Source organism: Mesocricetus auratus, unplaced genomic scaffold (assembly GCF_017639785.1).
Source record: "Mesocricetus auratus isolate SY011 unplaced genomic scaffold, BCM_Maur_2.0 Super-Scaffold_100004, whole genome shotgun sequence".
In the NCBI taxonomy this organism is placed as follows: Eukaryota; Metazoa; Chordata; class Mammalia; order Rodentia; family Cricetidae; genus Mesocricetus; species Mesocricetus auratus.
The window spans coordinates 109040306-109056359 of record NW_024429189.1 but is presented as its reverse complement, the minus strand read 5'-3'; the positions used below and the strand labels follow the sequence as shown (position 1 = coordinate 109056359).

Below are 16054 nucleotides of genomic sequence, written 5' to 3'. Positions count from 1 at the left end.
TATCTTCCCCCATCAGAATGAGTCTGTGATTTGTTCCTGGTCTGTGACACTTACTGGTCACTGAATTTGGTGTGAAGTCTTTTATAGGCATAGTAAGTTTTGTTAGAGCAAGGGGAACTTAAAGTGAACACACAAAGAAAGTTTCAAGTGTCCCATATCTAAGGCAATTCAGAAAAGCCCCTGAAGAAATGTATTAATTAAGCTCTTTGCTCTTACATGTGTTCAAGCATGGTCCATGATTTCAAGGGTTTAAAAATGCTCACTTAATTTCCAGGGCAGCAGGCATTTCGTGTTGGCATGTCTGCCTGGTGCTTTACACTGGGAAGACCGATTTGGAAAAGATAAGGTTCTTGTAGAAGAGGTAATGTGGGGCTAGAGTTGGTGAATGTGGGTGTATTTAACACAGGACACAGTCAGTGTATTTTACATCTAGTATTTTTCTCAAATTTGCCTGTGAGTTTTAAATAGGTACACATTTTATCCAATCTGCACAACCTTCAGAAATCCAGCTCCACTTAGCATGCTTACTGTGTTCTATCCTAAATTAATACAATACCCAAGATTTAAATGGTGTATCCCTATATAATTAGATTGGTATTTCCTCTGTTTAACATCTAGGATCTCAGCCTTTTTAGGTCACCATATCTGGCAGCTATATTTGCACATACTTTTTTAAAATTGAAGATATAGTCTATTTTAAGGAAATGTTCTAATTTTGTAAATTTCCATTCCTTAACATGTCTATATTTTAATTGGGTTAATAAAGCACAAATTGACCACATTATCAGGGCATATGGGGATGCAGACGTGAAATGTCACCATGGGCAAGACTTAATGGAATCAAGATGGGGGAGGAGAAACTTGAAGCCCTGAGGTGTGCAGTGACATTTAAAAAATGTCTTCTGAAGCCAGACAACCGGTTCATTAGATTAATTAAAGTGAAAACTAACCTCAATCTGGTGGCTTGATAATGACCACAGGGCTGTTGCCTTAGGAATCATCTGATGTTTACCATTGTTCTTGTTAAGACCACAGTGGGGTTCCTTTATGGTTTTACCTAAACTTTTGAATTTATCTCTTAGCAAAGAATTGATTTTTAGCTGTCCTGATTGTTTCCTCATGGTTTAACTGAAGCACAAAGGTAAATTTTGTTCACATTAAAGATGACAAACTGCTTTTCCTGTGAGATGACAGACTCCGTTTCCTGTGCCTTATCCATCATACTCTTTGTGGATATTGTAGACATCAGAGCAGTAACAATGGATCTGTATCCCCCTGGATTGTGGGCTGTCCATTTTAGCAGATTTCCATAGGAAGCAGGCTATTTACTATATCGATGGTCAGCTTCACATTTCAAAAGTATAAACTCATGTTTTATTAGATTCAGTACTTGTAAAATTAATGTTGAATGGATTTTAAAATTTCTGAATGTTTGCATTTAATTTGTGTATTTATTGCAAATGGTTTGCAGACCATCCATGGCTCATGCTGCATGTCAGTGAGGGAATTCCTCATGCTTATGTGAAGAAGAACCCAACACATGTTCTCTACTGGGAGTGCAGACTTTGACACAAAACATCACAGGAACATCAGAATCGACTTTTCTAGAGAAAGGTCCTCTCTCTGCTGAAGATATTGGAGAGTGCTTAGAATTCTAAACCATTTTTGACTTTACAAAATTGTTCATTTAAAACTATTATTAAATTAGTTCCTGTACGGTCCTTTGTTGCAGTGACTCTGGATTTATTAAGCAAGTGTGCATATGTATTTGTATAAGTATGTGTATCCTAAGAGTGTGTAAATATGTATATCCTAAGAACATATGAGTTGATTAATAGATTCACACATACATTTATTTCTGAGGCCAGGTCCTTTCTAGGGTTCTGGTTTCTGAGCATTAGTCAGTACATATACATTTGTTACAGATTTGGGGAAGAGTGAAGATAAGAATGAATAAACATATATGCTAATAACATAAGTCATTCCAGACATATAGTAATGCTACCTACCATTTTTCACCTTTAGAGTGAAAGCATTTTATAGTCATTAACACCTTTAACCTTTACTTCAATTTTGAACTCTGAATTTTTATTGCACTAACTATGATGTACATTACCCTATTGCTGGCCAATAGTACTGAGCTACAACCCAGAGTCGGTAGTGTTATGAGGAGAAACCATTCATGGAGGTGTGCTGTTAAAGGTGGGTGCTTGTTAGCTTAGATGGACTAAATGCATGTTTGATTTAAGGTATGTTGTACGTAGATGGCTTTACTGAGATAAATCCATCATTGTTCCAGTCCAGTATCATCTGTGTTCATTGCTTTTCCTTTGAAAGCCTGTAAGTGCATATGTAAAACTAACTCTCCATACATTTTTAACCCCAGAAAAAATTATTTTTATTTTTGTTTGTTTTTTAAAACTTCAGTTGAGTTCAACCTAAAACTTGATTCATTTATAATCCAAACCCCAAAATTTGTTTTTGAAGTGAACATAAATCCCGAATGTCTGTCTGCTCTTCTGCCCAGATTATACTGAAGAGGTTTGGGTGGACTTCAGTTGGACTGTGTAGGGCACCAAGTGCTTTGTGTAATGCCTTAGTTAATGTTACCACCACATGGGATAGATACTGCTGATCCTGTGTCACAAAAACTGAGATGGAGCAAGATTAAGAACTTATCCAAGGTAACAAGTCATAAGTAGGAGCTCAAGATGCAGTCATTTGGATGAGAGGCCCTGCTCTTCCAAACCCCATCTAGCATGAGATTTAAAAATCCTGGTGCCTGGAGCTGGAAAAGTGGCTCAGAGGTTAAGAGCACTGACTGCTCATCCAGAGGTCCTGAGTTCAATTCCCAGCAACCACATGGTGGCGCACAGCCATCTACAAGTCAATCTGGTGCCCTTTTCTGGCAGAACACTGTATATGTATATAAATAAATAAATCTTATAAAAAAATCCTGGTACCCATCAATTCTCAAGCTCAGTAAGAGTCCTAAGGCAAGAACCCAAACAGTGTCCAAAACAGGACAGGGCTCCACTGCTAAGGTACAGTGAGTGCTGGCCTAGTTTAAGATGTTAAAGGGCTTATTGTTCAAAAGAGTCAGAATCAGAGAAAAGCATGTTTCCCTAAAGAAGATGCACAAACCAAGCCCACACTTTCCGTCTTCTGTTGTTGTTAGATCTTAGGAGTATCCATGGTATTGAAAACCAAACAACTGGCAGCGAAGTGCTTCCATGATGCAGAGGGCCTTGGGTAGCATCTTGACCACAGTTGTCTATAAGAGAATTGAACTTGGTAGCAGGCCATGTTTTCTTTCACTGACTTATACTTTGGGTTTTTTTTTTTTTTGTGGTTTTTACGAGACAGGGTTTCTCTGTATTGTTTTGGAGGCTGTTAGTCCAGCCTGGCCTCGAACTCACAGAGATCCGCCTGCCTCTGCCTCCCGAGTGCTGGGATTAAAGGCGTGCACCACCACCACCCGGCTACTTTGCGTTCTTTGTAGGTACATAATCTTCTATTGGTACATTAGTTTAAACATAGATTGTATAGAGGGACATTATATTTTCCTAGTATTTATGCCCAGCTAATGCCCTGTGTTTGTCTAATACTGACATTAAAGTTGAGGGAGTAGGAAGGATAGGGCATAGAGAATGCTGCCTCCTCTTTATAGAGTAGACATGATGAAAATGTGAGCATATTTCCTCTAATTGAATATTTCTTAGCATGTTTTGTTTACTGAGACTGGATGGATATATGTGTAGGTAAACATATACACATCTGTATTAATGAAATAAAAACAGGCAGGAAAGATTTAAAATGTTTGAAAACGGTGGGTGCTTTAGCAATGACAAATATCGGATTGGGAGCTGCCTCAGTCTGGAAAGGGTTTGCTGTACAAGTATGAGGATCTGACTTCAGTCCCCTGCACCATGTAAAAGCTGGACATGACGGTGTACCCTGCAATTCCTGCACTGGGGAAGCAGAGACAGGAGAATCTGTGAAGGTTTCCAGCCTAGCCAAATAGGCAAGATCCAGGTTCAGTGAGAGACCCTGACTCAACGTTAGTGTGGAGTTACCCAATGTTGACCTTAGACTTCTTACATGTACATGTGGATATACATACACAAGGAACACCTTCAAGAGGATGGATTTACATTCATGTTTGTGGTCACCAGAGTTCTGAGATGTCCAGCGCCTTATCTTGTCTATAAACACCTTGTAGCAGCCTACTCCAAAGTAAGTGGAAGTAGAAAGTGATAGGTCCCAGCCCATGAATATATTACATCATGATGGAACTACCATAGCATCTAGAGTCTCCTGGCAGCTCTGAAAAAGAAAAGTGACATTTATGAGGATTGTTGACACTTGTGCATGTCCTTTAGGTACTGAGGGTTACTTAGTGTATGGCCTGGAAAACATTTTAGAATCCTAGAGCCATCAGAAACCTATTTCTACCAATGGCTTGAATGAACTTGAAGTCTCCAGAGACTGCAAATATGGATCACAGCACCCTGGATAGAGTGTGCAGATAGTCCATTTCCAGACTCCTGACCTGTGAACATGCAACTGGAAACTAATACAATGTTTTATTTCTATGTGCTTTGGCTTTTTAGCTTTTACAAGCTTCCACAGGATGAGTTATGGATGATAGCTTTGCATCAACAGAGGTAATTGCCTCTGTTACTGTGTGGAGCCTCACTCTCTGATGTTATCCTGAGTAAAGTATTTGCCACAAGAGCCTGTTTCTCTGTAGCTGTCACAAAAGTTTACCCCTTAGAGCAAAGAAGATATATACCATCCATTTGGGGTGAAAGCTTTTGGGAAACTAGGTAACATACAAACCCACCATTTGAACAGCATAGCAGTAGAACAGTTGTGTTTGCCATTGCTGGGTTTGTTCTTCATGTTGATGTGACCCGAGAAAGGCTTTCTGAGAAAAGCAATTGACCTCCTAAAGTGGGCAGGTGCAAAGTAAAGGGCGAGACTTTACTCTAGTGCCTGGACGTCTCAACTGTTTCAGCCTCATGAGATCATCATCTTAGAAACCCAAGGTATATTTTATGCTGACATCAGTGGTTCTTTGAAACAATGTTTAGTATTGCTTTCTTTAGTGCCAGATTGCCTATGCCTGCTCCTCATTTTGTTTTTAAGTCTGTGCATGCTCACAGAAATAGCAGTGGATGAAGATCTAAGAAAAATATGCCAGATGACACATGAGCACTCATTTTACTTGGTCTGTGTCTTCCTGTTGTCACCCTGTACCTGCATTTTCTGGTCATTGTCCTTCCCTGCTTCTCTTCAGCTGCTGCAGCACAAGAATTCATATTGAATTATTAGCATAGAACAAACCTTTGTAAAATCATGTGCTCATTTCAAGTCATTCATAAACAGAATACAACTGGTAGCCAAAATCTAAGTGAAACAATGGCACACTATAGCCTGAAATGCCACCAACATGACCCTCCAGTATCTGTTCCTCATTGCTATCTGAAGGTAACCATATACTGTTTTCTGTATGGAAGGGCTATTTGGGATGGCTTTGAAATCTTCATAAAAGTTATAACATTTTCTTCTCTGTCTGCTCTATTAAAATTATGTTGTGTTTTCTGTAGATATTCTTTCTCATTACTCTACAGTTGTGCCTTGGTGTCTGCCATTGATTGGTTCTAAGGCTCCCATGTTTATAACACCAAAATCTGAGAATGCTTGAGTCCTTTGCTGAAGATGCCAAGGCCCAGCATGTTGACTGTTGTTCTATATAGAGGATGTTTAGAGAAGGATCTGCTCATGTTCAGCATAGCCACAGGAAGGCTTCCCTGAACAGTATGTGGACAAACCTAGTGATAAGTGGAGCTCAGCTACGACCCTGCAGGGAGGCAGCACCAGTGAAGAGAAAGGGGTCTTTGGCAAGGCATACTTGGGATTTTTGTTTGTTTTTAATGGGGAATGGGTGTGCTGCTGGGCCTTCTGCAAATTCAGCTTTTTTTAAACTTCTGTATTTTTTTTTCCTAGATGCTTTTGATTTGCAGTTAAGTGTGCAGATGTGGAACAAATGGCTTTCGAGGGTCAACCATGTATTATTCACTTGACAAATCTGGGCATTTTACTTGTGCTAACCTCACGTATATCTGGCTAGTTTATAGGGATTGGTGGATTTTGCTCTAAAATAAACTGCTATGCAGTTTTGAGCCCATCTTTCCCTGGACTCACGAATGTACAGTATAGCAGTTAGAAAATTGTTACAAAGAACCATTGAAAAGTAACTCGTTCCTCTCTGCATCCCCTACTGTGCATGTTGCTGCTGATGGTTGACATACTCTGCTGTTGTAACAAAAGGCAGCTATAGACAGCACATACCTGAATGAACATGTAACACATATGTCAGTAAAACATCATTAAGATTTCAGATTCATACAGTTTTCACATGTCATGAAATATATCCTTTGGGTTTTTCAACTCTCTGAAAATATAAAAATTATACTCAAAATTTGAGTCTGATCTACCCTATGATTGTAGTTGTCTCTGTGATAGGGCTTCAGGGAGGAAGTGGTGACTAACATGGTATAGATATTATTTAACTGTAGATGATACCACCAAACAGCTTTCCACAGTGAGACACTATCCAGTTTATTAAACCTTATAAACAAATATGTTCCACTTGTTTGGTTTTCTGAGACAGGCTCTCATCTGAGTAAATTGTCCAGGTTAATCTTGAACTCTGATCTTATATGATCCTCCTTTCTCAGCCTCCTGAGTACTGTGAGTATAGCACACCCAGTGTCTAAATAGAATTCTAATGAATGGAGCTTTGAGCTTTTGATAGCCTAGGAGTTTTCTTCCTTTCTAAAGCTTTACTGGTATGTTTGTGAGAGTTAGATATCCAGGTAAGTGTCTTGCTCATACTGTTCCTATTAGCAAAAATAAATGTGTGATTGAATATGCTTCAGGTACACTTTGTGTTTGCCTTGCTGTTTTCCTGCTAATGGCTCAGACCAGCAAACACAATTTATGCCTTGTCACTCATTTCATATACACTTGACAAGTGCTATAATGTTAGTCACGTGCTTTCCTTTAAAAAAGCTTTCAAATGTGATTTCCTGTTTTAAAATGGATTATGTTTCTTATTTTAATAAACTTCTGAGAACTGTACAGTCAGCACTCTACATTATATTTGGACTTTGGAACACCCTTCCTTGCATTGTCTGAGTTTGTGTGTCCTTTTGATTCACTGAAGTTTATCTTGCTGATGGTTTATTAATTATTTTCTGAGTGTAGTATACTACTTCCAGGAGTACTTGTGCTAAATACAGTTGACTTTGAGAGTATTTACACAACCAAGACAGGCGTTTATATTCTCATTTTGGATTTTCTAAGGTTGAGTTACAATGTGGGTGTCATGAACTGTCAGAGGGATTAGGCTTGGGTGATAGACAGTTCATAGAGGACAGTGTATTTAGTCCATGTCACAGACCTGGTATGGACTTTCTTTGTCTCTTTGAGGCTTTCCTTATTTTCCCATGTTTCTTATTGGGATGTAGACTCTCTGCTGTATTGATGGGGGTTCCTGGCAGTCCCATCAGTCCTCAGGTAATGTAACTATTTGGACAGATTTGTTAATGAGACTAATTAGGTTTTGGTAATCCAGTTGGATATTCTGTTATTAGAGAAAGGGGGAATTACACTCTGCCTTCTCCATTAAAAAGCTAAGTAAGTGGGCTGTGGTGGCTCACGCCATTTATCACAGCACTTAAGAAGCAGAGGCAGGCAGATCTCTTTGAATTCAAGGCCAGCCTGGTCTACAGAGTGAGTTCTGGGACAGCCAGGGCTGTTACACCGAGAAACCATGTCTAGAGGGGAAAAAAAGGAAACACAACTAAACAAAGCAATTTTATTTCTGTGGGGGAGAAACAAAGGGCCCATTCACTGGAGGAGATCTTATGTACCAGCATGGCATGGGCAAACTTTTCAGAAGCATTATGGGAGGAGCTAGAAGGGTTCCTGGTGAATCAGAAGATGTTAACCACTGGATCAAGGCTGGGAGGCAGAGATAAGTCTGGCATTACCATGGCTGTGAAGTAAGAGTGAGGCAGCCTTAAGACACAAGTTTAAGGCCGCTGTCAGACTGAGGCTTTCTGTAATACAGCATCCCACTTAAAATAATCCTTGTATTTAGCTGCCCACCCTATGCTGAAGTTTGTGCTCTATAGAAAATACCCTTGTAGAGCTAGCTGTCTGTGTATCCTCCTGGATATTTTAGGCTCCCATTTAGGTCAAATATACTAAAGTACTTGTGCTCATAAGATCCTGCTCCATTTAAAATGGCTAGTTAAATATTAATGTGAGGAAATTTGCTCTTGCATATTTTCACACATAATTTCTTTAATTGGTATTATGTATTTTGCATAATTTAAATACCAGCATCTGGATGATTTGCTCAGCAAAGAGGACTGTTTCATCAAAAAGACCAACACAGTATCTTCTCCAAACTGCATGCCAACACTTAGGTCTTGTGCTTAAATAATTCCCACAGTGGGGAGTATAATGGATATTGAACTGCCCTGAGAGTTTCTGTTCATTAAAAGGACAATATTAACTATATTTACTGTTCAGGGCCCAACTGCCTGTCCTGCCAGGAAATTTAGATTTGTGAGTTCCACAGAGTAGATGATAGCTGGGCCCTTCTCCTCCCATTCCTGCCCTGCTGAATTCTGGGACTGCCTACCATCTGTTCCCACGTGCTGCTCATAACCAGAGTAGCATCGGCATTGTTTCAAAGTCATGAGAAAACTGTGCCTTTTCATTCTCCTTTTAGTTTCTCTGACATCGCAGGTGATGGCCTTCTCCCTGGTTTTAGTTTATAGGTGCAGACATGTTAAATTGTTTTTGATTGTCTTTTAGAATTTTAACTAGATTTCACTTCCAGCTTCTGACTTCTTCTTCTGGCCATTTCCACTGCTGTTTTGAGGTTTATGGGCTGCTCTTGACTGTCAAGGAACACAAACACAACACTGATCAGGACAGTCTTGACCCTGCAGACTGCCCAGCAGTTTGGTGTTCATTGGCACCATACAGAAGAGATAGCTGCTATGATAGGATGCTGGAGACTTATGCAGAGTGGAGGGAGAAGAGGCCAGAGTTGGATAAAGGAAGAATTAATTGAGATGAGGGCATCATTTTACTTTTAACACATGGAAGGCCATTGCAGGGTTTTAATCTGGCTTCTTGAGACCTTGAGAAGATGGCCCTAACTTCTATATGTGAAGTGTGTGTGTGGTTGATAGGGAGGGAAAAGGAGGCCGACAACTATGATGATGATGACAGCAAACTACTATTCACCATGGACATGTGAAAGGGTGCTCAGTAAAGAACAGATGGCCTGTCCCGTGGTTTGAGACAGAGAGATGTGAGGAACTTCAAGTAGACTTTGTGTTTCTTCCTCTGCCTTCCTACCAGAACCCCAACTCCTCCTTCCTAGAGCCTAATTCTGAAAATAGTGGCTAATCCTCTGTCACTGTCAGGGCACTGCTGTATGTAAGGTTGGCCAATCTCTAAATTTGTCTCAAGGGTCTACTGACCTGTGTACCGACTTTCCAACTCCCTTACTGTCCTTGTCCCCTTCTTCCTTTTAAGCCCCTCGAGTCCCTCAATCTTTGTAGTTGTAACCAATTTGTGTTTTCAAAGTTCTCAAATTCTCCCCAGTCTCTAAATGAAGACCAATGCCATATTCCCAGAGAGAGCAGCTTCCAGATTGTCAGCTAATGTGATTCTCTACTGACTTCTTGTGTTTATGCACTTGGTTTCTGCCTCTGTATCTTTATACTTAAATAAGCTCCTGTTTGTAGAATGTTGTAATACTATTCTTGACTTCTGTACTAAAGAATTACTAGGAGATAATATCACAGATTTCAAAGAAATGAGGAAATAATAAAAAGCAGCATACACATCCCTGTGGCTATAACAGCCCCATGAAATCCACAAAAGGAAGCAGATGAGCAAAAGCCTTAAGTTGGCTGCTGAGGAGTAGGAGGCAGGGATTGTGGTGGGTAGCCTCAGAAGCCAAAGTCATGAAGATCCTAAAACCCCCTCTGTAGTATTCTCCAGTCTCAAGAGTAACAAAAAGCAGCAGTTCTTTTCTATGGTTGAAGGCCAGTAGTACTGATGGTGGCAACTGGGAAGAAACAGAAACAGCTGATGCTGGATGTCTTGGTGAAAGGCAAAGAATCTGGAGCTACCTTTCTTCATCCCTTGAAACTGGTCCTCCCAAGCAGCAGGAGGAGCTTAAGAGAAGGCAGACCGAGCCCAGTGTCTGCAAGGTACCTTTGGTAGGGTCTTCTGTCTCCTCTTGTTGCCTGACTAGAGAGAAGTGGCCAAGAAAGCAGACCATTCAGTCTTTTGACCGGAGGTGTTAGGAATACAGCTATGGTGAGAGGTGGGATCTGGGAATCCCATGGCGGAGAAAACCATGCCATCAGGCAGAACTTACATGGGAAGGAAGTTTTATTGGGGAAGGGAAGGGAGTATGGAAGGAAGAGAGAGTGAGGGGAGAGAAAAGAGAGACAGAAACAGAAAGACAGACAGAATCTGTCTGTCTCCTCAGATATGGCAGAAAGAGAGAGCAGAAGTGGGTGGAGCTTGCCTCTTTAAAGAGACCTCTACACCTGCATACAGAACCAGAGGGGTGATGCACTGTGTCAGGTTCCTAAGGTGCAGGGCTAGGTTTGCCTGGATTATTACAAGAGGAGTCGCCTATATGATAGAATAGGAGTCTTGTGTTAAGTATATGGAATTTTCTATTGAAGAAAAGAACTGGGACAGTTATGTAAAAGAGGGAATGAATATGAATCATAAACCATCTAAAGACAAAACGATCCTTATCTAGATGAAAACTTATGCAAGAAGCGGGGGGCTTACAGTTCTTTCATTCCATGGAACAGTGTAATGAGAAGCAGGATCTCAATAAACAAAGCAAGATGGTAATAAAAAGCAGGGAAGATGAAAAAGAGAGATTGTAGACTAAAAAATGATCTTGAGGTCTAAGATGACATTATTGCAGAACTAATAAATAAAATTAGAAACCTCAAGGAAAATAATAGATGGCATTGAAAATCAAGTTACTAGAGTAAATACTGGATAATGTAAGTGAACACAGACAAAATGATCTGGATATTTATATGGCTGGGAGCTAGAAGAGAAGGACTAAGATAGTACAGTGTTAGGGTAATTGCTATTTCTGGAGTAGACAGTCAGCAGATGCAACATAGAGCAGAAAGTAAGGCAGGGTAATTTTCATAAAATGGAAAAACTGAGTCTGCAGATTGGGATAATGCATTGTGTTCCAGGAAAAAGACTGTTTAAGACTGAGATCTGCCCTAATCACACTATTGAACTTCAAGCATAATGGGATATTTCTTTAAATATGTAAGCTGAAAACCAACTTGTCTGCTGCGCACTAAAAGTCAGCTTGACTCAACACTTTCACTAACAACATTCAGTTTCTGGACACAGTGGAGTCCTGTCTTTGGTGTTTCATAGGAAATGAAATGTAGTCCACCTTATGACCTCAGATTGGTGCCACTGATGCCATTTAGTTGTCAGGACGGAAGGAACACAATTCCAGACAGAAAATAGTCTTCTCTCCAAAACATATATGAAAAAATACGTACACAGTGAACTGGACATTAGTCAATTCTCTATTTGCTATGACAAAATGCTTGACAAGGGCAACTTAGGAACGGAAGGCTTTTTTTTTTTTTTTGTCTCACAGTTTGGGGTTCTATTGTGTGAAGTTTTATTCTTTTGGCTTTTGGGTGGCCTAACACCCAGCTCCCAAACAAATCACACGTGGAGGCTTATTCTTAGTTATGAATGCACATGCCTGGCCTTAGCTTGACTTGTTGCTAGCTAGCTTTTCTTATCTTCAATTAACCCTTCTACCTTTCCCCTCTGGGCTCTTTTATCTTTCTTTTGTACATATATCTTACTTTCCTTCTTACTCTGTGGCTGTCTGGGTGACTGGGTGGCTGGTCCCTGACATCCTCCTCCTCTTGTTCTCTTGCTCTCCTGTCCTCGTTTCTCCTTCTATTTATTCTGTCCACCTGCCAGCCAGCCTGTCCTTGCCCCTGCCTCACTATTGGCCATTCAGCTCTTTTTTAGGACCATCAGGGGTTTTAGACAGGCAAAGAGTCACAGCTTCACAGAGTTAAACAAATGCAGCACAAACAAAAGTCACACACCTTAAAATAATATTGTATCACAAGGTACAGTATATTATGGCAAGAAATCATGGAGGAGAAGTCATTCTGATAGGAATATGAGACAGCCAGTCACATTATATCCATAGTCAGAAAGCAGAGAGCAAGGAATGTTAGTGTTTAGCTTGATTTCTTCTTTATATTTAAGTGTAGGACCCAGTTCATGTGATGGTACCTCCTGCATTCTGAGTGGATTATCCTGCTCAGTTAAACTTTTCTGGAAGCAACTTCATAGAGGCACATTGGTACATCTCTGTGGTAATTCTAAATGCAATTGAGTTGACAGTGAAGATGAGCCATCACAACTGGTCCCTTAATGTCTTTTCTCAACTTAGCAGGATATTTTTCTCAAATACCTCTTAGAATAAAGAAATATTTTTGTTGAAAGATAACTAATACTTCAATTTATTTGCCATCTGTTAGATTAAATTACATGCAGTTTTTCCAAATTGAAAGATAACCTCTGTTACTGGCTTTTGTTTTTATAGAGGTATTACAGTCTGCTTGACATTTTTTCCCCTTCCCACACACAGTAGGCATATTTTACAGCCATCATGGCCCTGTCTGGCCATGTTTGTGCTCTGGGTTACAGAGGTTAGCTGAACTCTCTCTGAGTCAGAGCGTAGTGTTACTAGTTGGTAAAATATATAAGACTAAAGTTTCACAAAATTTGAACATTTATTTATTGTTAACTCTTTGGGGAAAAAACCTACTTTAAAATCATCACATCTAGTACCAAATAGCAAGCACCCACTGAGTGTTTTAAGGTGAGCCTGGCATGACTACTGCCTCTTAGAAGACTCATTGTGAGCCAGGACCTCATGCAAGCTTATCTCTTGCTCAGCCATTAACTTACATGCCTGGTTCAGTATGCTTTTCTATTGGTCTTAACTTACTCAGTTATTCAAGAAAGTGGTGGAATTTTATGTGACTCAGTGTGAGAAACTAAGGATAAAGTCATGATTAAAAAAGCGGAATCTTGTTCACTGTAATGTGGTGTGGTGGCTACAAGTCCCTCCTCCATAGCAAATACTAAGTATCCTTGTAGAGTCTTCTCAGGAAGCCTTATTTGCAACCTTTACCTCACCCCTGAAATCCCCAGAATGTGGCTGAGGTGCTCTGTCTCCTGTTCAACACTGATCATGTGTTCCACATTCAGAGACATTTTATATGAATAGGTATCTGGAGGTTGAAGCAAAACACGTTGAGCTTATTTTTTGCAGATGTGAGAGACACATTTTTAAAAATGACTTGATACTGTTTTGACACTTGTAGTCAATCTGAAGTTCCCTTTTCATGCAAATACATTTCGTGGACCAAAAGCTTTGTTTCACTGTAAACTATCTGCAACACTACAGATTTTACTTCTTTCTTTGAGGCCCATTGTGCCAGGAGTTATGGGAGGAGAGCCAGCACCGATATGTTAAGCATTCTGTCTTATCCAAGAGGTGTTTCATAAATTATGTATAACAGTAGATGCCACTCAATAAATATTTTATATGTGATAGATATTTTTGTCTGAAATTACTTTTTCACTTGAGCAATGATTTAAACCCTCGTTTTCAGTTTTATGAGGTGACACTTTTATAATATCATGTAGTTGAATACAGCTTGAATGTCATGGAGCTTTAGGGCAGCATTAATCAAAAATTCATCTACCCCATTCTCCAGCATGGGAAGCTTTTCTGGGTGCAAGTCTTGCCCATGCCAAATATATATGCATGAGAGAGAGAGAGAGAGAGAGAGAGAGAGAGAGAGAGAGAGAGAGAGAGAGAGAGAGAGAGAGAGAGAGGGAGTGTGTGTGTATGTTGGGATGATGACTGGGGACAAGTAATGCTTTTGACCTAATAGCTTCAAAGTTGTGAATTTCCATTGCTTTCCAAAGTCTATAAAACTTAACTTCAAGGTAGAAAGAGAAAATGATTTTCTTTTCTTAATTTTTTTATAAAGAACATTAGAGTGAACTTGGATGTAATCCAAAATGATTTTTCTCGGTTAATTCAAAACTGTTATGATTTAAAATATCCCCTTTCCTTCCTTTCTTTCTTCTTTTTTTTTTCTGGTGGTGGGGGTTCTTGTCCATGGTTTTTGTAGGACGAAAACAATATATATATATATATATATATATATATATATATATATATATATATATATATATATATGAAATTACATGCATCCATGCGTCTCATTTCTGTTGGAATTCCATCATCAGGAGGAGAGGCGTGTATCTTACCATGAGAGGCAGAAGTAGGGCTCATTCTATGTAGAACGCTCATTTTAGCCATGATTTGCAAGAGCTTTGGCATCATAAATCAGGGTTACTGAATCTTTCGACACCAAAGCCTGAGGTCCCCAACTGTGGAATGAGAGCTTAGTTGATAGGGGGAATAATTGAAGAACAGTGATATCCTTCATTTCCTTTTCTAGAATCTAACTTACGCACTGGTCATTTCTCTACATATTTATTTAACGGTTGTTAAACTAAATTGCTTTCTTCCAAGCGATTTTAATGTCTTCTTTTATAACTGTTCTTGGGTCCCTTCATTTTTTTCGCCCTCTTATGTGGCTTCAGGTTTCCAAGTATGCATTTGAAACCTAAACATATAGAAAAGGAAGTTCCAAGGGATTCCCCACTCTTCATGCCCCATCCCTGAACTTATCAGGAAGTCCTTTAAGGTCAAGATTTGAGTTTTGATTTGATACTAGCTTGGGAGGTTCAGAATCTTTTGTTTAGAGAATTCTAGGTGGTATGTTGTTTGCCCGATTAAATAACACCATAGTACATAGATTCTTCCCAAAAGTAAAAGGTCTCAACTCTGAAATAGAGAAATGTGTCTTAATGGTAAGTAGGTATGGGGGAGACATTCACAAGGAGTATCTCTGCCTAGAAAACCTGGTCAGTAGCTAGAATCTGGTACCCATCCATCACATCTACAACATTGTCACACACTCGGGTATGTTTTAGTTCAGATTCAACCAGTTAAGTTTCATCTGAAACTTTCACACTAAATTTTTTAGAATCTGTCCGCTTCCTACCTTGAACTCCAGAGCCTTGAATTTAATTTTGGACCAGCTGGGCATGGAGTGAAGACATAATCTCGTTGGTTTCTTCTCTAGGGGCTGTTCTAAGTCCATATGACATACTGCCCTTACTTCTTATGCTCACCCACTTGTAAGTCCCTTGGCAAGTGTGAGTTGCAGAACTGCTAAAGAGGGAAACAAGTAAACCTGGGAAAGATTGGTCCTTGATGTTTTGTAGTGGGATGGAGTGAGGAATTTTGAACTAAGAAATGAAGGAGGTGATGAGGCATGGTATACACACACACACACACACACACACACACACACACACACACACACACACACATATGAGAATGCATCTCAACACAGGCTGTTTGTGTACACCAGGGGACACATGGCAATGTCCAGAGGTGTTTTTGGTTGCCAATACCTTGTGGAGATGAAGGATATTATCTGCATTAGAGAACAGAGGCAAGGGACACTGCCACTGCCAGGTATCCACCAGTGGTTAAGAATGGCTGGTCTCCAAAATTTACAAAGTACTCAAAAAGCAAGTCTCCAAAACACCAAAGGATCCAATTAAAAAGTGGGCTACAGAACTAAATAGAGAATTTTCAATAGAGGAGTCTAAAATGGCTGAGAGGCACTTGAGAAAGTGCTCAACATCCTTAGCCATCCGGGAAATGCAAATCAAAACAACTCTGAGATACCATCTCACTCCTGTCAGAATGGCTAAAATCAAAAACTCCAATGACAATTTATGCTGGAGAGGATGTGGTGAA

At 39.8% G+C, this 16054-nt stretch overlaps 1 protein-coding gene across 8 annotated transcripts in view; it reads left to right on the top strand.

Annotated features, from left to right (window-relative positions):
• Positions 1 to 16054, top strand: part of Kif16b (kinesin family member 16B) — a 263590-nt gene that overhangs the window by 112480 nt on the left and 135056 nt on the right. The window lies entirely within an intron of this gene.